This window comes from Phyllopteryx taeniolatus, chromosome 2, assembly GCF_024500385.1.
Source record: "Phyllopteryx taeniolatus isolate TA_2022b chromosome 2, UOR_Ptae_1.2, whole genome shotgun sequence".
Taxonomy (NCBI): domain Eukaryota; kingdom Metazoa; phylum Chordata; class Actinopteri; order Syngnathiformes; family Syngnathidae; genus Phyllopteryx; species Phyllopteryx taeniolatus.
Window position 1 is genome coordinate 1,341,571 of NC_084503.1, and position 23,535 is coordinate 1,365,105.

Consider the following 23,535-nt stretch of genomic DNA (forward strand, 5'->3'; position numbering starts at 1 on the left):
GCAGGCGCTAATGAAGCGAAGAAGCCCATGAGATGTATAAAATCAAATCAAAACGACCATGTTAGTGTTATTTAATTTGTGATATAATAACTCGGCTGTGGAATGAGAGCCGCAAATCCTCGCCGCCTTTGTTGCTTATTACATGAATGGAGTTGACGGCGTGTTCATATAATTCAACGCAGTGCTTTCCCCCAAAAATATGACTGTGCTGTGAGAGATCAGGTGTGATCCAATTTCACATAAATGATGTTTGAACATCTCCGCGTGTCTTTTTTTTTTTCTCTCAATTCCTGCAAGTACATAAGCTTTGTGTTCAACTAAAGAGGCCCCATTATTTTCACTGTGCGTGAGACTAATATGTGCATTAGCTCAATAAAGGTTGTCAAACACTGCTTTAACAATCCTCAAGTGTCTGCAAATGTAAGATTGTATTTCATTTCTGCCCCTCTCTCCAAACTAAAGTACTGAGATTTTGGATTGTCAGGATTTAACCGGGTGCCGAGGGAGCTAACTGCACAACACTCAATTCAAATTGGGGATGGAGATTTGACTACGTGACCGTCGACTGTTGTCGCACTGACTGAGAGACGTAACGCCAATCACAGCGGCTGAGTGAATTTACTCGCGTTCCTTTCACTAGAAGGTTCTAAGTTGTAGGATTCAATGGTGAAACGTTGGCTTCTACAACAGTGTGTCATTGCGCATGCATTGTGACGATCCAATTGTCCAGCTCATTTGCTGCAGGTGCTCAGTGTGGGTGACAAACAGCGGGAGGCTACGAGCCATGTGTCAGCAGCAGAAACAGCTCAAGAGGCAAATTGATACTTACAAAAACTGAAAGACTCGCTCCCCAGTTTCCAGCTACTCACTGGCACTTTGATTTTGAATTCATGTAAATGACCTGAAATGGAAGCAGAAAGAACAAAAAAGAAAAGAGGACTTCTTTAATTGTGTTGTTAAATGGCCACATAAAAAAAGGGACATTACAGTCAATATTACATCCAGCGACCAGTAGTGAAAAGCGTGCGATTGAAGAATGCAACAGGACCGTGGTGCGTGGTTTTAAAACAACATGGCCTTTTGATAACAGTGTTTGCCGACATCAGAGCAAACAGAGAAAGAACAAGTGAAAGAGAATCACGGCCATGGCGACTGTTGGCTGAAGGTCAGTCTGTACTGCCGTGGTCGTTGTTCTCTTTGTGAAATCTACTTTGAATCTTCTGACGATTTTTGCAGGGGCCGTCCGTGCTCTATTTAGTTATATATTAAAGAGATGCAACCGGTTCAAATGTACACAGGGAGATATGATTAAACGTACGACTTCCGACCTCAGCACAAAAACGCCTCTATATTCACACATAATAGCAGTTTTTAAAAAGGCTTACGTTACTCAGTTGAACTCACCTTGGTGAGCATTCCGAGGCTTCTTTTGTGAGACATTGGATTTACATTTACATGTGCTAAATCGCTCGCAAAACACTCATTAGACATGTTCAACTGTTAAATAAAGTTGTTGTTTTTTTTACAATTGAAATGAGACAAGTCCAAAAAAAAAAAAAAAAAAAAAAAGCTGTTTTAGCCCTGTACACACAAAACACTGAAAGCAGACTTTTGGAAAGTTTTTCGCCGCCCAAAGCTTTTTCAATGTGGAAAGCCAAAGCGTGCACATTTTGCAAACTCACCGTGTGAGTGTAACGTGCGTGTGTGTGTCAGGAAGGTTCCAGGACCGGTCTCACAAAACATAGAATGCAAATCCAAACGACAGGTTTTCCCTCTTAGGAAGTCATCCTCCATGTGACCCACAACTTCAAAAGGGGCCCCTCGAGCTGTTTCTGACACACTTCGTGCGTGGCCGTGGCAAAAAAGAAGAAAAACCAATCAGATCAACCATTTAACCGGATAAAATTGCCGTAACGATTTGCTGTTAATTTTCTCGCATTATCTTGTTTTTCCACAATAAACCACTATCTCATTACCTGCTGATTTATGCAATTAGGCTGCATCAGCGCTGCCAATTAAGCAAGGCCAAGGGTTTTTTAAGGTCACGCTTAACTGATCTGTCACTAATTTGCGCTACGGCACCTCAGCATCCCCGCCGCGTCCGGCCCGTACGTACGTCATCGACTAGAACGGCAGATCAACGTGGCCAGCTCTTTGTTACCGGTGTGTGCGTGGGCAGCTGGAGGACAGACGGAAGCAAGTCAATAAAGGCTAAGAGTCGCAGACAGGTCTGAATGTGGTAGCCTTGAGTCTCGGCCGTGACAATGGAGGAGAGGGGAGCCGGGACTGACCCTGGGCTCAATAGGGAGCTGTCGCATGAATAGCACCTCTGCCTTTCAAACGTGCACAATTTCACTGTTTGCAACTGTGCTTCAGCTGCAACCACCCACCTCTGCGTTCATACGCTATTAACTTGTCTTCCAGCTATTCATTCTGGCTTGAGGAACCACAGACAACACGGATGCTAATTCAACACACAAGCCTGGTCAGACTTCTGACTGTAGGCCTAATTCCTGTTTTGCCTCAGTAAACAGGAGCTCTCGTAATGCGACAAAGTTTACCAACCCTTGAACGGAGGCTAATTGTGAACAATGGGGGAAATAATGAATGGGCCAATGTATTTCTTATTGCCGACTTATTATGTCAATGATTTGACTGAGGGATAACAACAAAAGAATGTATAATTGCAAATAATGAGCAAGCCCAAATTTTGTTGTCATGAAATGCTGCAATTCCCGCAGAGTAATAAGAGTCTGTGTCAACTGGCCTATTGTCGCAGCACGCTGGTGCGGCCGCTCTTTTCCTGCTGTGAATTCGACCTACAGGCAGGAAACATTCAAGCGCTCCTAATTAGAGGACTAGGGACTTGTTCAAAACAATTGAAGTGAAGGGCAAATTATGACTTTCACCGCATTACTCCAAACCAATTGTCAAAACGCTTTCCCTAATAAAAGAATAGATCCATTTTAGTTTGGATGTTAAACAGGGTGGCATGTTCCACATAAACCAAGAGCAAGAGCAGCTCGGCAGATTATAAAGTATTTTGCCTGTTACGTGAATAATATCAGTGATTTCCAACAAGTGCGCTGTGGGAAATTGTTCCATTTTACTCAATTGGTCAATTCACGACAAATAATGTCTCTTAGTATATTTACTGGCAGAACAATTAAATGCTCTGGCAAGAAACCCGTGTATCCACTTTTCGTGCCATTTCTGTTTAGTGGCGTGCCATGAAATCTTTTTCCTATTGTAAAATATGTGCCTTGGCTCAATATAGGTTGGGAAACATTGCTTCATATTCAGCGGAAAACGTTTCAGAAGACTAATAACATCGTTGTCCAAGTCATTTTTAACTTAATGTCACAATATCAATAAAAAAAAAAAAAACACTATATGTGCTTGCTAAAAATGATTTTTTTTTTGTTTTGTCTGTGTCTATCCAGGTCACGATGATTTGCAGCGGTAGAATGGAGGCAACTGAACTCTACTTGTTTGTTGAATTTGTTCAGCTTTTTCCTGTTTTCCGAAAACCTCTCTCATAGGCAGATGTCACCAAAGGAACAGGGGCAGAGGACTCGCAGTCACCTGCGGCACTGCTGTCAAAGAGTTTTGCTCGAGCGTTCGTGAGTCACACGCACGCACGCACGCATGCACGCACGCACGCACGCACGCACGCGCGCTGCATACAAGGAAATAAACCAACCCAAAATGTGAGTCTAAATTCCAGCAGTGATCTCGGCCCGAAGTAGAATAAATATTTAGATAGTGCGTTGGATTAGTTAGTTTCATAAAAGACGAAATTGTCCATAGGCGTGAATGTGAGTATGCACGGATGTTTGTCTCGACTTGATGTGCCAGTCCGGGTCGTACCATGCCTGCTGCCCAGAAATTAGCTCGGATAACCTCAAGCTACCCGTGACCCTAATGAGAACAAGCACCATCGAAAATGGATGAATAGACATCCATTTCCCTTTGATACGTACATTCTCGCCAGCTTAGATTTTTCCAGGATGTACACCGCGTCTCAACCGGCTCTTCACAAACGCCTACGATAAGTGGTTTAGATAATGGATGGATATCTTCAATGAGCCGAGAAAACATAGGCTAAGGCCATTCCTTTGTACTGGCACCTCCCATGTCGAAGATGTTCATGTATCTTTAAAGTCCACATGAAGCAAACGCTTCGCCTCCCGGGATTGCTGTTTGAACTCGAGCCTTTTGTCGGGCTTTGTGAAAGATAACAGTTTAGTGAGTGTTTGGTGTGGGCTGGTCTTGATTTCGCAGTGTGTTTTTGAGCCACCGTGTGAGTTTAGCAAAACAGAACAATAATAATAAATCACCACGGCGAAGCGGTGCCTTGAATTGTGAGTTCAATTTGTTGCCTGTAACTTGAATTTTTTGGCAAAATGATTTCACGCTTTAATCGCATGCACTTCCTCCTGGCGTGCGCGTCTTGGCCACCGGGGGCAGTATAACACATACCGTAGACGGTGTAACACGACATAGACCGAAAGCACAACAGCCGTAATCGATGACATCACGTTGCTTGCCACTCCCTACATAGATGCTGTTTGCTTCTCAGCAGCTACACTGTACATTAAGCGTTATGTTAAATCATTCTGGAATAATGTGGGCTTTTCTTTTAATCTGCTGCTGTCTTTTTTTTAGCTGTATTTCTGCCGGCCTGACTCCATTTTAGCTGGAGTTATTTGGCGCTCCGTTCACCGGCACAGCATTAACTGTCAGTGCCTTACTAACCTCTCTTTTATCCCCTTTTCATCTTTGTCTCTCTGAATGAACTCATCCTAGCACTGAGCCACCACAGACCAGACACTCACAAAATGTCTTGCACCAGTGTGTCAGGAATGTCTGCAAGAGTGACACTTTGGTGCAACTATCTTACAATTGGGATTAGCATTTTTGGCCCAAGTGCAAAGGTAAAGCAAAAGGGAGAGAAAATCCACCCAGGAGCACTTTTGTTTCAAGGGAGCAGCTTGATGAAGATACAAACACTTTGACAGGTCAACGCTTCCATTTGCCTCTCTGCAAATACACTTTTATTTTCTCGATAAGTCAAATAAGAAGAGTCGAACAATATTTGGCTCCCGGTGCTTCTGCCTGTGCAACCTATCCGTTCCCTTTGATTCCCCCCACATATTCTTCACTCCAAAGCCTGTAAAGACGGACAACATAGCAAATGGCTTGTCTTCTTGCACACCAATGAGACGTCTTCTCTTGACTTCCAAGTTATACACGGATATTTTCTTTTTTGCCTCTGTCTCTTTTATCAATGTGTGTGTGTGTGTGTGTGTATTTCTCTGTGTGGGGTGCAGGAGTATAACAAGTCTCTCCCTCTCACCCAGGTAATGTGTTTATTTTCCTGAGCCCATCTTCTAGTTTACTGTGTGCCGCTGTTCCTCCCCTCTTATCGCCTGGCCCTCGCGGGGCACTTTAGCCCCTCAAATCCTGTTCACCACATACTGGTTTTAGAATCTGTGAAATGAATGCTCGAGAAGCGTGGCCACAATGTCCGCTTGTGTTGCTACTGGGCTAAAATGGGCTTGGCGATTTTTTTTCTTTTTTTTCTTTTTTTTTTGTCCAGGGAGATGCATAATGGAAGTTTTTAACACCTCAAAAGAGGCCGGGTCTTTGTGGAGGCACACTACAGAAAGCTGCCAGTCTCCAGAGGAGGCAGACACACTGAGTGGTGCTGGACAAAGAGCTCGACGAGCAGAATCAGCGGGGGCATCGCTCTGCACGCAGCCGCACACATGCACCTACATATTTACTGTAAATTCACCGAAAGGCAAAATGAATAAATGAAGCTTCAGCTACCTGTAACTGCAATATAATAGAACAAAAGCAACATTATCGCACATTGCTTTGTCTTTATTTGCCCACCTTGATTTAAGTTCAGGTAGAATCAGTAAGTGAGGACTAAACTAAATTCACTACATTCAAACACAATGTTGGTAACTGTAAATATTAGATTTCCTCGAAATACTGGCCTCCGCTCTAAAGAGGTAGTTTGCAATTTGTTTTCTTTTTGTCACATACTGTATCAATTGGTAAAGTGACAATAAAAGGCATTCTATTCTATTTGTGAAAACTCTCCGTATGTACAGTAGCATATGAGTCGAATTATCTGCTGATAAAATCCGTCCTCTCTGGTCCCATCTCATTTGATTTGCAGCCTTGCACTGACCTGTTACTTTGGGCTTCAGGAGCATTGCTGAAACTATGGTGGAATATCCACCTCTGACAGAAAAAATAGGAAAAAAATGCCCTTTCCTCATTTGCCAACGGGGCATAAGATTAGCAAGCAGAAGCGGAGCAGAGGCACCTCCGGAATCTGAGAGGATTCAAAAGCAACGCAGAATTAGCTACATTTGTGCTCGGCAGGTATGTTTCTAACCTCTTTTGGATTTGTAATTGTTTGTTGTTTTGTTACCCCAACAAATAAAACATTCAGTGTTATAGGAAATATCACATACTGCCCTGCAGTTCCATCATTGGAGCCGGGAGGGCGCTTTGCGTCTCTCTCTCTCTCTCTCTCGGTCTCCCCCCTCCCCTCTCTGTTTTCAGCACCTGTCTCCAATCAGCCTCATCACCACCGCTATATAAGCCTGCCTCGCCAAAGTATTGCAGTTACTTCCAGCGTGTTCCTGACCCACGTCATTCCTGCCGCCGAGCCAGCCGCCTGTCCTCGCCGCCGCCTGCCAACCCACCACCACCACCATTTCCTTTCCTCAATTAACTGTTCATCATTTTACATTTGCCTCCGCCTGCTCTTGGATCCAGCTACTCCCCAAAACTCCATTACAAAACCCTCATGCTATCAACATAGCGGCCATGGCTAATGTCAGCTTGTTTACAGTGCTAATGCTAGCTTAGTATTGCTAGCGCTGCTATTTTGCTGAAGCTGGACAGCGTTCTCTGGGACTATTTATCCCGACTACACACTTCAATAATCGCATGCATTATGAAAGGTCATAGGTCATGTTTGAAAATTGTGCTCTTGCACGTCAGTGAAGGGCACGGCTTTGGTCGTCCACTCGAGGATTGGAGAAGTGAAGTTACGGTCAAATCTTGCTAGCAGTTTTAACACTGTAAACTCACCCTTTAATAGACAATATCCACCAACGAATTTTATTTATTTTTTTTACTTCAGAATAAAATACGTTATATATAGTGCCACTCCCATAATAAACACCTTTTACCTGACAAGTGCCTTGTATACTCTGAAGTTGAGTAAAACAATGCCCATAGCCAGCTACTATGTGAAGAAATACAGCACATTGTTATGTTTGTGCAGACACACTTCATAGAAAAACAACAAGGCCAACAGTTGGTAGGCTAAGTACAATCATCGCTTGTACTTTTTATGTCAACAATAAGCGTTACGTTACGCATATTGCTTCCTTGTCCAAACGAGTTGCGACTTCCATCAGAAGCAAAATAACCAATCCGCAATTGTCTCGCCGCTCAAAGTGGTTGCAAGTGACAAGGCCGAAGCCGCAAGCGACTGTATTCAAATGATCCCCTATTTAAGGCACAGCTTAGTGTGGACATTTTCCAACAGCACTGCACTGAAAATCAATCGCATGGTGAATTAAACTAGAAAGGAAACAACTGATCCATAAATCAGGTTACAACAAGGCAGTGGTGTCTGAAAATGATGCTGTGTTTGTCTTTTTTTTTTTCCCCCCCAGAAGAATTTAGCACTATTTAGGAGGTGCATAGTTTTCCACCAATGACTTTTATTGCTGTGCAAAAGTTGTCCTAGGTTGACCAATAATCATTTTCCAACTGAGGGCTGAGGTGGAAAACATTTGCGGGCTGGTAGGTGACATCATTTCATTGCATGTTGATGTGCAGCATCTTTTATAAGGAATTGGATTTATTATTGGATGGAATGAATGACATACAAAAAAAGGACATTTTTAAAAAGTGCGCAACAATAGCACACATACGGCCGATGCGTAAATGGGACGCTAATTATTTCACGGTGACTCCACTTGCCCCACAGCGGCCATTTTCACAATTAACACTATCACCTCTTTTCATTTCTTCTTATTTACAGTCACATAAGTCATTTCCATTTGGGGGAAAACCTACAATTAATAGTCGCATTTGAAAATGCAAATGAGCACATTTAGAAAGTGTTTGAGAATATTTTCTGCCGTCGTAATCTTCTAAAGAGGGAAATGATTTAGTAGGAGGACACAAATCTCCAGCGACATGGCAGCAAGTGTAGGGCACTTTGGTTTCCCCATTGTCCCTTTCTCGTCTCACTCATGTCCCCCCCCACCACCCACTGCCCCTTCTCCCCATCCCCACTCCTAATTCACCTCTCCCCCTTGTTGCCCCCGAGGTGGCAGGGCGAGGCGCGAGGGACAAGGGGGCTGAGAGCAGGACTCGGATTGGCTGTTCCCCCTCAAAGAAAACAAATGTAGTGTTTGAGCCACTGATCACTTGTGTAATTGACTTTAACACTCCTTTTCTGGATTAAAAAAAAAAAAAAAAAAGGTCAAATTACCTCAGGCAATAAATAAGTCAAACAAGGTAAGAGGTTCTTGCCAGCAAATGTTAAAGGATCATTTAATTAGAGGGGGAAAAAAGGGGACGCTCTATTGGATACTCCAAATCAGAGGCTTAACAATCTTACAGCCAAGTAAGGAAATACATCCAGTGTGATTATTTTGAATGTAACACAGTAATTGAACCAAATATGTTGTCATATTACCAAAAAATACAATCTCTGGATACAATTCTCACTCATTAGTCTGCACCCTCCGGTGCATTCAATGTTCTCCCATTATATGAGTTGGGCTATAGGCCCATTGTGCATTGATTCCAACACAAGGAAAGGAAATGGGCATAAAGCAAATCTTCAGTCTGGACTGAAACAGAACAAGGGAAGCGGGCAGACAACACTGCTCTACACCCAAAGAGCTACAATGTGCCCTTTGTGACATAATGCGCTCCAGACAGCAGATTGTGGAAAATAATCCCAAATTTACTGCTTCACCTTGTCCAGCAATAACAACTGACATCACAGCGTGTGCCGTGTATGCCATATTTCAGCGTCCACGTTGGATTTAGAATGAGGAGGGGGTTATAAAAGCATTGCCAAATCGTTATTAGAGCCCCATCATGTCCTGTGAGCCTGTTACGGCAAGAAACCGTAAAACTCTGCAGACCGACGGCAGGAGGGAATCTGTACAACCTCACAGCACACTTTTAATTAAGCACTAGACAAAGACGAAGCTGGTATTATGACACTGTCAAGCGCTGAGCAGTGAAATTCTGGAAAATACACTTGGATTTGTTTGTTCCGGTGTTGCAGAGCTCCCCAATACGAAAGAGTGAGCAGAGTGCGGTGTGGAGCAGCAAGACACAGAGATTCTTCTCGGTGGCTGACCCATCAGCAGTAACATGAGTTTGGCGTTAACAGCGCTGAAAGCATGACAGGTGGGTCACATGAAAGATCAAGTCCGGTTCATTTCGCTCGTTCAACACATGCTTCTCATTATTCGACACGACAAACTGACATCGCTCCGATCCACGGTGACTCACCGCAAAGTAGTCTTTACGTACGTAGACATTGAAAAGTATGCCAGGAGTCTAACTGGACTGGAGCAAATTGAACCCTGTCCTAGAAGGTACTAATGATCCAAATCATAAAGGAAAATAATCCAACAAATTATCACTAAATCGTTTAGTATTTCTACCAAGCTCCAGAAACAAAAGACTTTCCACATCTGCTTCTTTTCAATTCCTAAATGGTATAATAATATTTTTCCAGCCATGGGCGGCATGTCAACTTGTGTCAGTGTATGTGAACATACACAGTACTGTGCGTGCGTGTGTGCGTGTGTGTGTGTGTGTGTGTGTGTGTGTGTGCCCTCTCTACATCATACTGAATGTTTTTTTTTTTTTTTTTTTTAAAGGGGGTTAACTGTGGCCAAATAGTAAAATGTTGAAATTGGAAAAAATATTAACCCTCCCCCACCCACTACTTTTTATTTATTTTTTTTGAATAGCAGCAAGATAAGCACCTTTTAGCAAAGCAGCCAGTGGCGTTTAATCTTATTATGAATACCTCTCCGAGCGCAGAGGCATGTACTGCTGCAATCAAAAGGAGTAATGGGCAGGTAAGCCAGTGTCATTTGAAGGAGCAAGTCAGTTGTGAAATTGTCAAATCTCACAATATTCTGCCCTCCTCATACTCCCATAAAAGATTTCTAACGGCACATCTGTGGGGGGGGAGAAAAAAAGTTTTCATTTGATTGTGTTAGAAAGAAAATCTGCACTTAATCTCTCCATTGTTAGAGGCTAATAAAAGTGAGATCACACAGCTTCTTTATTAAACAGCAGACATATCACAAGATGGGAATCTTCCATGGCTTTTGTGTCACTTTATAGCAAAAATACAGGAATTTATAAACTAGAACTTGAAGTCATCTTTTGTTAAAGTCCCTGTGAAGTGAATTCAGGGATTTGTTTCTAAATGCATTATATATGTTGGAAGATAATTGCTGAAAACGTTTGTAAAGACTGAAAATTATATACTACTGAATTGTGAAGATGTAGCTTTAAACTGTTTTTCTCAATTTCATTTTCCGGATTTTTGGGGGGCGTGGCTAAAACACATGCCATGATTTCCCCCTCCCCCCACTATAAAAGAACTCGATTGCTTTTGTTCAGTGGTTATCTAGGGAAATGGTGACGTGTAGTTAGCTAGCTAGCTATGTCTACACGCCCCCAAAAATGCCTCTTCCCATCGCACAGTCCCCTGGCGTGGCCACTTTAGAGCGCCTCGTTGTCAGTTGAGTGCACGCACGTCATTGAGAGACAAAAAAAAAAAAGTGGACTGGGACTTCTTACTGGGTGGCCGCTTTAGAGCGGCTCGTTGTCGCAGTTTTTGTGTTCTTATTATATTATTTTTCTTATATTTTGCGATGGTGCCCCTTTTTTGGCTAGAGAACCTGTCCCCCAAAATGTCTGCGCACGTGCCTGTTAGCAACACTATACACCCTGTGGTGTGTCAAATTTATATGACATTTATTTTGACTTCCCAGGGTCTTAAATGATCAGAGAGGACTTCATAAAAAAGTTTTGCCGATCAAATATTGTAGCTATTCATGTAAACGTAAGCCGTGCTAAGACTGAGGAGGGGGGCAGCCACTCTCGTGTCTCCCAGTCGATAAAAACACATCCCAGACAAAACCTACTCGGGCTTTGGGAATATTCATCCACGCTGCCACATGATCTGCGGGTCACCTAATCACAATCACTTTCCCCTTAATCGCGGGGTTCTAATTAGGTCCTAATAAGCTTTTTTTTCCTCCCATTCTCTCCGGGCGCCTGTGTGTCACTCACACGTCAGACCATGAAATAGTACATTAAGGGGCTGTCAAAGTCGAAAGGAGCGCTCCTCTCGCAGACCTTCTTACGCTAATTGAAATGATGGAAAGCTTAGCCCAGGCTTTGGACCGGAGTACTGCAGGCAAGGCGAGAGCCGGTGCCAGAAGTGAGGCTTTACTGGTCTCTCTGATGTCGGGTAATTGTTTAAACCTGATTTGGTGCAAGGTCCACATGCAGCCTATCCTGCCAAGACTGGAAAAAAACATTCTTGCTAGCACTTTCGCTGCCGTTTCTTCTGTTCTAATTCAGGCCTCCACTGGCTTCAAGCAAAAGCCTCAAGGATCCCATGTTCATCTTGGACAACCAGTGTCGGAGATGATGATCACTGGCCACAAGTTGATAATGATGACTGTTTAATTAGAAGCCTTTCTCTGGCCTGACCACCATAACCCAAACTCCTCCACCCTGCAGATGGTAACCAATAAATTTAGCTTTTTTTGAGGATGAGGAGGAACATTGTACCTCCCCGGTCTATCCTCAGCTCCACCCCTAACCAACAACATAAAGCTTTGCTCCCTGTTGACACACAACCACAACCAGCTACGTCCATGTGTGTCGGAGGAATCCAACCGTGCTTCTTATACGCTGCGTTCGTATACGTTCTCTTGGAATTGGTTCCACATTTCCGAGGCCAGCCTTGGCTGCTGTGCAACATTTGATATGCTTTCATTATCGTTACCTCAACCAAAGATGGTACCGTTCCCCGTACTTCAAACAGTAGCAAGAATGACATACAAACTACCTTATTTGAATGACATTCGGGGAGAAATGCACGATGGGCCAATGACAGAGAGACAGACAAACCCAATACTTTGTGTTAAACATATACATTTAAGTGCAGATCTCGGAAAAGCGTGTTTGTGCCCTCTTGTGCAGTCTCCGTCGAAAAGCAATCCTTTGCATTGATACATTGCTCAGTGGTTGTGTGTGCGCTGCTGTTTGGACGACGCGCCGCGTTAAGGCAAGCGAACGCCACTGCGGCCACGGCGAGTACGTCATGGTTATGCTTGAAACACGGGAAACCCTCCGTTTACGCCATGTTGAATAATTGCAAGCATTTTGCCATTAGTGTATCATATTCATTCCATTCTTTTTTATATATATATATATAATTAAAAAGGACGCTGTTATTCCACTGACCTCAGCAAAGCTCTGTAAGATTTTTGAAAAAATCCGGTTTAGCACTGCTGCTCATGTCGGACAGCCCCCTCCCAGCTAAGACCCCCCTCTGTTCACCTGTCAATCATCCTCCCCCTCCAACAAGCTTACTCCGATCGTGTGTGTGCATACGTGTGTGTGTGTGTGTGTGTGTGTTCTCTATGTGGCCTGCTGTCGTGTGCCAGAGTGGCTATCCCCTCAGATTGTCAAAGAGGCTCATGGGAAATTTACAGCACGGGCCAAACCACAAGCTTTCTCTATCATTTCAGCAGATTTCTCTTTTTTTAGTCCCATTCAAGAAAGTGATTATAGCAGAACTTACTTTCTTGGCTTTATTCTTCATGCTCTCTGGGTTTTCCTCACCACAGCTGCACTTTGCTTATAAACGTGCAGCAATCCAATATTTTCTTAGGTTCATTGTTAGGTAGGCCTTTTTTTTCCACTGCTCGCTGCAGTTGCTTTTAAAGCAGATTATTCTTCACTCACATTTTTATTATTATCATTATTTTTTTTTTTGTTATTTTTTTTTTTTTTTTACATGTAATTAGAGTATATGCTTTCTCATTTCATTCCCAGCCTATTCCCGACTACATAAGTTGTGAGCCTCCTCCACAAACATGGAATGTCACGGCATCACATCACCGTCGAACCAGGTGACACCCATACATAATGAGAGAGTGAAAGTATTCGATTTGGAACAGAAGGCTGTTGTTTCGTTTACTGTCCGTTTCTCGAAAGGCCTTTGGCTACAAATGGAGGAGAAAAAAAAAACTCACATTGTGTGTGTGGCATGATTGCATGCTTCTAACACAAGTGAAACTGATGTACATTTACCGTAGGCTAAAGCGTTTACCCTTTGACTCGTAATTCACATGTTTTTTATTAAACACAAGACAGTGGAACGTGAAAAGAAAGGCAAAATGCCCCTCAGGCCTTGTTTCTTTTTTTCCTTAAGTATCATGATGGGAATAATCGTGAAACAAATCAAACAAATGAAACAAAAGACCTGGGCGTGAGAAGACACTGGCTAACATCATCAGAAGTCGAGCAACAAGATTCTTTCCACCTCCTTCCTCTTGGTCACATTGATTTATATTTGGCATGAACGTGTTCCATTGGAATAACAATCAGAAATTCGATTTCTAGCCCAATATGTCCTCTTTTTTCCATAACTTCCCCCGCCTGTTTTAGAAGTCACATCCGCCGCTTCACAATGAAAATATTTGATCGGTATTTGTTTCCATCCAGAAAACACACAGCAACCCTGTAACCCAGGTTGAGCTGTCGAGTATTTCTCTAAAGATCAGCTTCAAAACAATTCTTCAAAACTCACAGTAAAGCCGTCTCGCTCTGTGCGCGCACGCGCAAGCGGACACCATTCACAGCACGGCCGCTCACGGCGTTGTGCGCATCGTAACGTCCATCTGAAAACATTCAAGTGCCAATAAAAAAAAACACATTTAAAAAAAAAAAAAGGCTTCCAGCATCTTTACGGTTGTAATTGGGAGAGAAGAGGCCAGATTGGCGGGCCAAGTCACAACCGTGGAGCGCATTTTAGGTCTCATGTCAGAGCAAGCTGGCGGATACGCGGCCGTCTGTCAGCTTTCAGCAACTCGATCATTTGTAGTCGTACAGACAGGGGAGACTCGCGTTGCGATGTGTACTACGATCGCTTGCGTCTTGGCGCCACGAAAACATTGGAAAGCTGAATGCGGTAACGAGAAACGCATAGTGTATACCAACACAACGCACTGCTCTTTAAAAAGGAAATGATTTACAACCAGATGTGCAAACAAAACAAAATGGCAAGTTCTGCTGTGAAATACGCCACAAACATGGTGACATTTTCCTTTTCAGTGCGCATCTTCAGTGTTTTTTTTCTTCTTTTTTTTTTTTTTTTTTTTGTGAACCAACTACAGAATGATGATATCAAAGAGAAGAAATACGATGGCTACCGTAGTAGCAAAAATGGAAGTTATGATGACATAGCAAAGTGGTGTGCACAACTCTGTCCTTGATGCTCAGTCCAATATGGCTAAAGCCGCAATAAGTCCGCATCAATAATGAAAGAGGAACAAAATGTACCCTGCAAAGTCAGCTGTTTAGTCACCTCCAAGTAATCCTCGCCCTCTCTGTTTACCGTCTTGTTTTGGTTTTTTCTAGTCAAAAGTGTATAACTTAATTTTATAGGAAGCCTAACTCCAACCTTAACCTCCTCCACTTCCACAAATGTTACAATTCTGGCAACCGCCACCAAAGGTTGGGTGGTTTACTAATCACTTTTGATTAGTTGACCTATTTTTTTAAATACAGTGATACCTTGACTGCTTGAAAGCTCGCAACCTCCACTGAGTTGGATAGCAAATTAAATTTCCCCGTTGAAATGAATTGAAATGCCATTCATCTGTTCCGGTCCCCACAACAACACAATGTTTATGTTTTTAAATGCACTGTATTTTCAAATATGGCTATAATAAAATTATAATAAAAGAGAGTGTAAAGAAATAACGTTTTGATTAAGTGTCATTAAGCAGAACGTAACACACTCACAAACACTGTAGTATTCGTGTATCGACGTGTGCCTTTAAGAGGCGTGGCCTACAGAGTGACGTCAGGAGGTCAGTTTGGCCGTTTACCACGTGGTTAGTTCCGTGTTGTCATCTACTCCATGCTCCTTGTGAGTGTTGTCATTTGTCTTTATGTTTGACTGCTTGTCCTGTGCAATGAACGGCTACAAGTGCAAATAAAGCTAACGATGATGACAGATTGACTGTGGAACAAACAATGACATCATTTTATCTTAGGTCCAAGTCATAGGCTTTCTGGCCCATTTTGGGGGGTGCTGAAGCGCCCCAAAAATGAAATCCTAGAACTTCCCCCGGTCCAAGACCTAAACCCCACAAAAACCAAGTAGATGGTCCTAAACTTCAGGAGATAACAGCACTGTGTACACACTGCATCTCAGCTGACCTCGCCTGGTCCACAAACCTCTCTCACCGGGCCGGGAAGGCCCAGCAGAGAGTCGACGTCCTTCGGAAGCCGAAGCAAGCACGCCTCCCAAAACAACTTTATATACAGACTATGTTCAACATATATATCTATAATAGATAACCGTTTGATGGATTGTTTTTAGTGTGTTTTTAGCGCGTTGAATGAAGTCGAAGAATGTCAAAGTGGCTGTCGGCGGTTCTGGATGCGCCTCTCGAAGGAAAACGTTTGGACGCCCCTGACCACAAGGTGAAGGTTTTTGAAAGGTACACATCTATCAACGTTAGCGGAACAGCTGCCCATGCCGGTTCAAGTGAAGGACTCGAGTGCGGAGTCCTTCAACGCTTTTCTCCGAGGCCCGATCGGAGTATGACGCTTGTTTGTGGCGTAATCCTGCCTTTGTGCGACCACGCCAACCGAATATTTCTTACACACCGTAAGAACAATCACACGTATATTATGCATAAATGTTAGCGTCGCCAGGTAGTTAAAACATGGAGTTTCAAAAGCTTGCCAGAGGGGGAGAAGAGCAAGTTGTTTTCTTTAGATTTCACCTGCGCTCTTTTCGCGCAACCTGACAGTTCTCAGCCTCGGTCTGCATGCTGGCTAAGCGCGCGCACGTGCCTGTGTGTGTGTGTGTGTGTGTGTGTGTATTGTTCATGTTGCGGGGACATAAGTGTTTACACAGCCATTGCGGCGACTCACCTCCCTTCTGGGGACAAAATTACATCCTCAGTGTGTCAATATTTAGCTACATTTTAAGGCCGAGGAAGTAGTTTAAGGTTAACACTGGCTTAGGGTAAGTGTCCGAGAAATTATTCTCAATCGCGCATGTGTGTGTGTGTGTGTGTGTGTGGCACTCTAAAATCCAGCACATTTTAATTACTGCGCGGCCGCTCCGTGCTTCTCTTTCATGTGGCAATCAAGGCGAACATCCTCACAGAGCCGCTGTACAAGTGCTCATCTGATTCATAAAAAACAATCAACCCGACTAATTCCTGCACCTGATTGCCGGCCAGGGCCTGTGTCAAATACACACACCCACTGAGGCCTGTCCAATTAAGTCTACATATTAATATGTGGTGTAAAATGGAGGGGGGGGGGGATAATAATAAATCAACAGAGGCTGGGCTGTTTCATTTTGAAGTCACCATTAATTATGCACAACTATGCTGTGGACGAAAGGAAAATGGCCAATTATTTTTTTAGAAAAACATCGGTCGGGAGAGTGAATGATACAGGCCAAAATGGCCCACTTAAGTTAGTGGCGCAATTAGACGCTTCCTGTGAAGATGCACATGTTTAGATGAGTCTTTTTTTCATCTTTAATGCTTTAATGTCAGCGACGCTGTGCTGTTCGCTTAGCGCGCTGATTGTGAAAGTGCGGTCCGAGGATGACCGCTGCTCCGCGGGCTCCCTCTAGTGGTACGCCGAATCACTGTTCGCTTGTATTTCATTTTCAAATACGTTGACATTTAATCTTAAGGCACTGTTTGTTTTTAAACTTGTATTCGGGTATTTTTTGAATTAACTCATATTTACAATACATTTTAATGACATCAATATTTAAGTATGTTTTTTTTTCAATATTTAAGCACAATGATAATGTTCAACGTCTGGATAATTTTAGACTGGCTTACACTAATATTAAATATACTTTTTAGGAATATAACTCTTTCCTTGTTTTTGACTGTGCAGTCCCTGGACTTACAAGTGACATGACTTTTCACTTGGCTGATTTTTTTTTTTTTTGTCGAGTTGTGAGCAAAACTTTGCGGCGTGAGCACTGAATCGTAGCAACGCGCTTCAAAACAAGCAGCAGATCGTTAACAATTCGGTGCTCGCTTCAAACTGTTACATATTCTTTTTCGGGATAAAACCTCTGCCCTGCTTTTTGGGGATGAACACTTAGGCCTAGTATGCTTCTGCATTTTAATGTTGACATGACGGTGGGACTCGGAGCGCTCGGTTTGGTTCTAGGCGGTACTTGGTGTAAAAACGTGGATAACCACTGACCTCCGTCAGCGACCCTGTAGGTGCCGTTTCTGAGGGCTGCCTCGCTAGGCCCCACGAACACAATGTGGCCAAGAAACAAACAAGCTAACATATCGCCGAGTGAGAGCGTGGCGGCTGTCTGAACTTGTCGTCAGAGGGGAGCGATCACGACGGGCCTCGCGCTCCCGTCACTTTGGATCCTTGCGGAAATGTCGGGCCTGCAAATGGGTGAACGCGCAAGACAGATGTCACAACACGCGTCGCCACGTTTATTATCCGCTAGCCGTCTGCTTCAACTCGGACCGGGCTCGCTGTCGTTTACCTCTCCGCATCTCCTTTATCCTTGGCCCTCGCACCGCAAAGAACAGGAGAACTCCCGCCGGCCCCCCCCCCCCGTCTTAAAACACACACGCGCGCGCACACACACTCCAGTGTGTTGTGGCCACACGTCCCGTCACTTGGATGCCGATTGTGAAATCTCACAGCCACATCAGCTGCTGGATTTAGACTCATACGCACACTAATGCTTTATTGGAATAACAGCCACACTGAATCATTGGAGCCGAAATATTAACGGCAATGCGCAAATATTCTTCGTGGCAATAAATCACAACGTGCTGCTGTAATTTAAAAAAAAATAAAAAATCAACGTGTGCATAGCGACTGTTTAAAGGTGGCGATCACTATATTTGAATTGAGCGGCTTACAAAAAGAAGACATAACCTAAAGTGTTTTAGTTGAGGAATTATTTGGTGCATCACAGAGACATGAGCAAGAAGCAAAAGCAGGCCGCGTGTACTTATTCGGAGAAATGTCTCCAAGCAATATGATAAAATGCACTTTTCTCCCCCTCCTCACGTCTATATTTTTCTTCAAAAAGCTCCCGCTAAGTGAATCAAACCTGTAGATCTTCAAGGGAATGTCGTTTGTGGCACTTAGACTAAACAGCTTTGTAGTGAGATCAGTCCCTAAAACAAAAATAATCCTGATTTTCAATTGCAATATATGAAAGTTGAGGGGCCGGCGTTCCTGTTGCAAAAGAGAAACAGACATTGGACTTGGGGAAATGTTGGGAAATGTTTAGACAAGTCAGCCAGGTGCCCTTCATGCCCGTCAGTCCCGAAAACATGTCTCCTTCTTCTAATATGCTGAGTTCAAGGGCTGCTCGGAGCCTCGACACACACCACCGTCAATTGGAAACGGGAGCAACATGGCGAATCAGGCAAAGTCAATTTAGTCTGCCGTTCATGTATAAATCGAGCGAACTTACTGCAAATGAGACGTCATTTGCACACACACACAAGGAATATTTCAAAAACGCAAAGAGAGAGCGAAGCATCCGTGTTGAAAGAAAATGTGCGAGAAGTCGGTGCACTCTGCGTGCACTCTTCATGCGCTGCCATCACAACAATGTGCTGAATGGGCAGTCTAATTATACATGTGCCATTTAGACGTGTGCGCTTGCTGCCCACGACCACCTTACCTTATGTGGAAACTTCACGGCCGTGCACGACTCAGTGCTGTCAGACAAATTGCAATTGCGTAAAGTTTGTGCGCAAATTAAATGGGTTACGTTTTGAATTCAAGGGGGGCAACCAAAAGATGCTTTAGGGGAATCCGGAGGGATTTGTTTTCTTAGTTTTCATGTAAAACAATGGAAACGTCTAATGCAAGGTTAATTGCATTAGGTGTTTTAATGTTTTCAAGTAACTAATCAAATAAAAATAGCGGGCCTTTCAACAAGATTTTTTTTTTTTTTTTTGCAATTACATTTCCCCAGCTTCTATTTAATTTCATGATAATCATACACAATTTTAATTGATCCTAATACAAAATCGTTTTGTTTTTTTTACAGCTCCAGAACGGATTTGAGCGCTCACTGCATTCTAAAACATTTATTTGGACGTCACATCTAATGATTTATATTTTGGGAACAGTACGTTTAAAGTGCAAGAAAACATTGGCTGTTGTTGTTGAAGCTTATTTGCACTTTCCCGCAACACAAAAAAAAGTCCCCAGATCGCCGAGTTTCCGGGCTTTGCTCTTAAATGGACAAGAGTTGCGTGCAAGTGCATCTCCTGGAAATGGCGAAAAAGTCCTGCGATTGTTCAATTTAATTGATGACTTGTGCATTCTTTACAGGTCAATTCCCCGCGACCTCTGGGAAAGTGAGCGGAGAGCGCGTTCCTTCCCAGGATAGACGCCGACGCTGTCCGTCATTTAAGAAGTACAAAAATAATATTAATAATAATAATAATAATATCAATAATAATAATAATAATTTTGGTTTGTGTACATAAGACGTGGCGAAGCGCGAGCGGAGCGGAGCGGCGAACGTGGGGGCTCACGCGCGCTCGTTTATCCTCAGTGAATGGCGAATGAAGCTGCGCCCGAAAAGTTACGGGATACACGTGAACGTGTCCAAAACCAATTTAAACTGGGGAATGACACGTTCAGGTGCGCGCTAAACAACGTGGGAAATGTCGCCGCCGTTGGCGGTGCGCGCGGCGAACAAGTTGTCACGTTGGGAGTTTCGAGCCGGTGTCCGCGTCGACTGTGTACGCGCGCCGACTACAAGCCGAACCGTGGCAAAGAAAACAGGTAAAAGTGAATTAAGTCAAGAAAAAGTGAAGTTTGGAGGTGAGTTTAGAGAGGTTGGAGGAAACGCAAACGCGCCTGAGTCATCACTTGTCTCGTGCGCACCTAGCTTGTTGCTGCTAGCGACAGTTTATGACCAAATAAACAAATACACGCCACAACGGACAGTTTAGTTAAATTGTTGTCTTATTAAACCCCGCCTCGCCTTAACTTTGCGGGGGAGCAACAAGAGGACAACATGTGGAGGTAAGCAAAAAAAAAAAAAAAACCAAAAAAAAAAAAACGTTTGTTGTTTACCTTGACGACGTAAGTCGAGGAGAAAGCGGCGAGTGTGTTTCCTCTCCGTGTCGTAAGAAAAAGACAAGTGGAGCTGAAGGAACCCGAAAAGTCTTCTTTCTTTCTTTCTTTCTTCTCTTTCTTTCTTTCTTCCTGATTTGGTTTGTTTCGTCAACGCGGCGCCAGCATCAGAATCAGCGAAGGTCCCGCATGCGCTCGCCGAACTTGAGCTGTCCAAAAAGTACAAGTATAGCTTTTGTTGCTCTCTTCTTTATCTCCCTCCCTCTTTTTCCAACTCTCTCTCTCTCTCTCTCCCTCCCTCTCCCTCTCCCCTCTCTCTCTCTCTCTCTCTCTCTCTCTCTCTGGCGCTGTCAATCTCGACAATCAATGCTCACTGCCGTGTCGCAGGTATTCAAAGCATTTTTTTCTCCCCCCCCCCCCACGCGAGACATCACAAAGAGGGATGGAGGGAGGACTTCTTCTTCTTCTTCTTCTTCTTCTTCTTCCTCCTCCTCATCCCCCCCTCCCGCTCCCCATTTACTCCTCCTCCTCCCTGCGAGCTTTAATCAGATGACTCAAAATGAAGCTCGTAGTGGACAGAAGGAAAGAAAGGATGCAAAGTCTAAAAAAAAATAAAATAAAATACATTAAAAAAAAAGACTAATATAACATCCATAACATAAACTTGGAGTTGCACCCCCAATTTCGTTGTGTGTGCACAACTATACGATGGAAATATGTTTTTTGAAATGAGTTTTAAAACATTAAAAGATGTTGAGGTTGTTTTTTTTTTGACCAAAATATTTCCACGATGAATGATTGACGTGAAGCTGTCGGAATCTTTCAAGCTAACAATTTGTCAACTATTTGTCTGATTTGATGACTCGAGCCGACGCGGATTTGTTGATTTTGAAACACTTTCATTAACAAACGGAACACTTGATTTTTGTGTTTGTTTGTTTTTTTTTTAATTGAATTGTTATTTCACAATTGCTCTCTGCGAAATATTAGAAAGAGCACGTCTTTGAAAAAGCACATAAATGGGAATATTAACGCCACCCAAAAATAATTCCAAACGAGCTACTATTTGACTAGAAAATATGAATAATATTGGCCACTCGGCGGGGATTATTAGCATGCAGCACGGCTTTCATTTGGATCATTACATCGTAAAACTTTCCAATAACTATTTCCATATTGAACTACAATTATGAATACTCGCACTACCGATCCAAATATTGTATTAAAACGATTGCAGTCATTCACTAAAACCGGCATTAAATATAACTAGGGCATCATATTTGTTTGATAGATTATCGAGATGATTCTAATTTTCCCTGATTATATTATGAAAGCAGAAATTAAATTCTACAAATCACCAGAATGTTATTTTATTGTATTTTTTTTTTTAAAAGGCACGTGACGCGCACAAATTTCCGGAAACTCATGCCGACTCTAAATGAAGGAATATCAAACTAAAAAATGACTTACAAATTGTGCAGACGTCAGTGGGGGGGGCGGGGGCGATTCTTACCTGTAGTCACACAGAGCTGAAAGAGAGAGAAGAAGAAGAGGTGAAGAGAGAGAGAGATGAATGTACAACTCAAGGTCGAAGCTTACTCAAATTGCCCCCTGAACGCACCAACGCTCAGATGTCCCACTATTGTGAACGCCTCACACGTTGCCCCCCCCCCCCCCAAAAAAAAACATCATCTAACCTCAAAAAGTCATATTATTATTATTATTATTATTGAGGAAAGAAATCAAAATGGAAAAAGTCAGGAAAGCAACTTTTTGTTGTTGTTGTTGTTTTTGTTTTTTTTTAAGCTTCCTTTTGTAAAATGTTGTTCTTAGAATCGAGCCAATGTAGGAGCAACGCAAGACGCATAGTTGGACGCCATGTATTTCACGCCGTACCGATTCCCGTCCAATTGCTGCAAATGAGGACTTTGCTGCATCCGCGACTCGCAGCCTTTGGCGGGCCGCACACGCCACCTTTTGGCCAGTTTTGGTAATACACTTAGACGTCCTCCAGCCGCGGGGAGTGGAAGTAGTGTGTTTTATTTATACAGCTTTTGGTTTTTCTTTCAAAGAGAGAACTCCCAAAGTGCTTCACATAGTTATAGAATACAGTCACACATACAGTTCTGGGGGGGAAATACCGTTGCAAAGTTATAATATAACAAATCTCATTGAGATGAATCGGAGGTGTTTGTCAATTTCTGTAAACGTAGTAGTAGTACGTCAAAGAATTGCTGAATTCAATCTTCAAACTCTGAATCATGCTAAAGTGCGTGGCTGGAACTTGTTTTCAAACAGTTGTTTACTTCAGTTGCACTTAACTTTGAAGTACAAACATTTGCCTTTAATCTTTTAGAACTGTTTGTTCCCAAACATTTGGGTACATTTTTTGAATTTGAATGTGCAGTACGTTGATTGCCTTACTTAAATTTTTGACTATTTTACTATATTTATCCTTAATTTTCTATAGCGGCGTGTTAATGTTGAATCTGTGCACAATGTTACAGTAGCTTACAATAATATTACAAATCAATTTCATTAATAAAACCTCTGCCTCATTTTTGATTACCACTTGGTCATTATGGTGGTACTTGGACTGTTTTTTTTTTTTTTTTTTAGGCGGTCCTAAGTGTAAAAAGTTTAATTGTGACATAAGCACAACAAGCAACAGTAGCGCTAAGGTCCATCCTTGAGTTTCAAATCATTTTCTTTTTCTTTTGTTTGTTTAATCTCGCCGTTTTCTCTCAATTTGTTTCCCCACAACTGTATATAAAATAGAGAAAAAAGCAGTTTGTATTTTACAGTTAATACAATCAAATGAAAAAAATCGAACAAAATACAATTTCAAAAACTGGAATACAAACAAAACAAAAGGGCAAACAGGGAACATGAAAAAGGAAATAGCAAATTAAAAAGGTAGCAGAAAATCAAGAAGGGAAGTAACAAAGAAACGATAATAAACAAAACACAGGACAGCAACATCAACAAGCGAACTTACGAGACAACGAGGCACACCTGGATGAGACACGAGTGACTGGAGGGAGCTGATAGGTAGACACAAGGAACAGG

The 23,535-nt window shown here is 42.8% G+C and overlaps 1 protein-coding gene across 5 annotated transcripts in view; it reads right to left on the reverse strand.

The window, feature by feature from the left end:
* The window catches only part of sox6 (SRY-box transcription factor 6), a 151,065-nt gene extending 130,330 nt beyond the window's left edge, over positions 1–20,735 (reverse strand). For 3 of the 5 annotated variants that reach the window (XM_061751289.1, XM_061751282.1, XM_061751253.1), the window contains exons 1-2: positions 20,467–20,735; positions 830–901 (exon numbers count right to left, since the gene is read on the reverse strand). The gene's annotated coding sequence lies outside the window, so the exon portion shown is untranslated. Of the gene's footprint in view, positions 1–829; positions 902–1,682; positions 1,841–20,466 lie in introns of all 5 variants that reach the window. The other 2 variants (XM_061751262.1, XM_061751272.1) reach the window with 2 other exon arrangements.
* Positions 20,736–23,535: the final 2,800 nt, after the last annotated feature.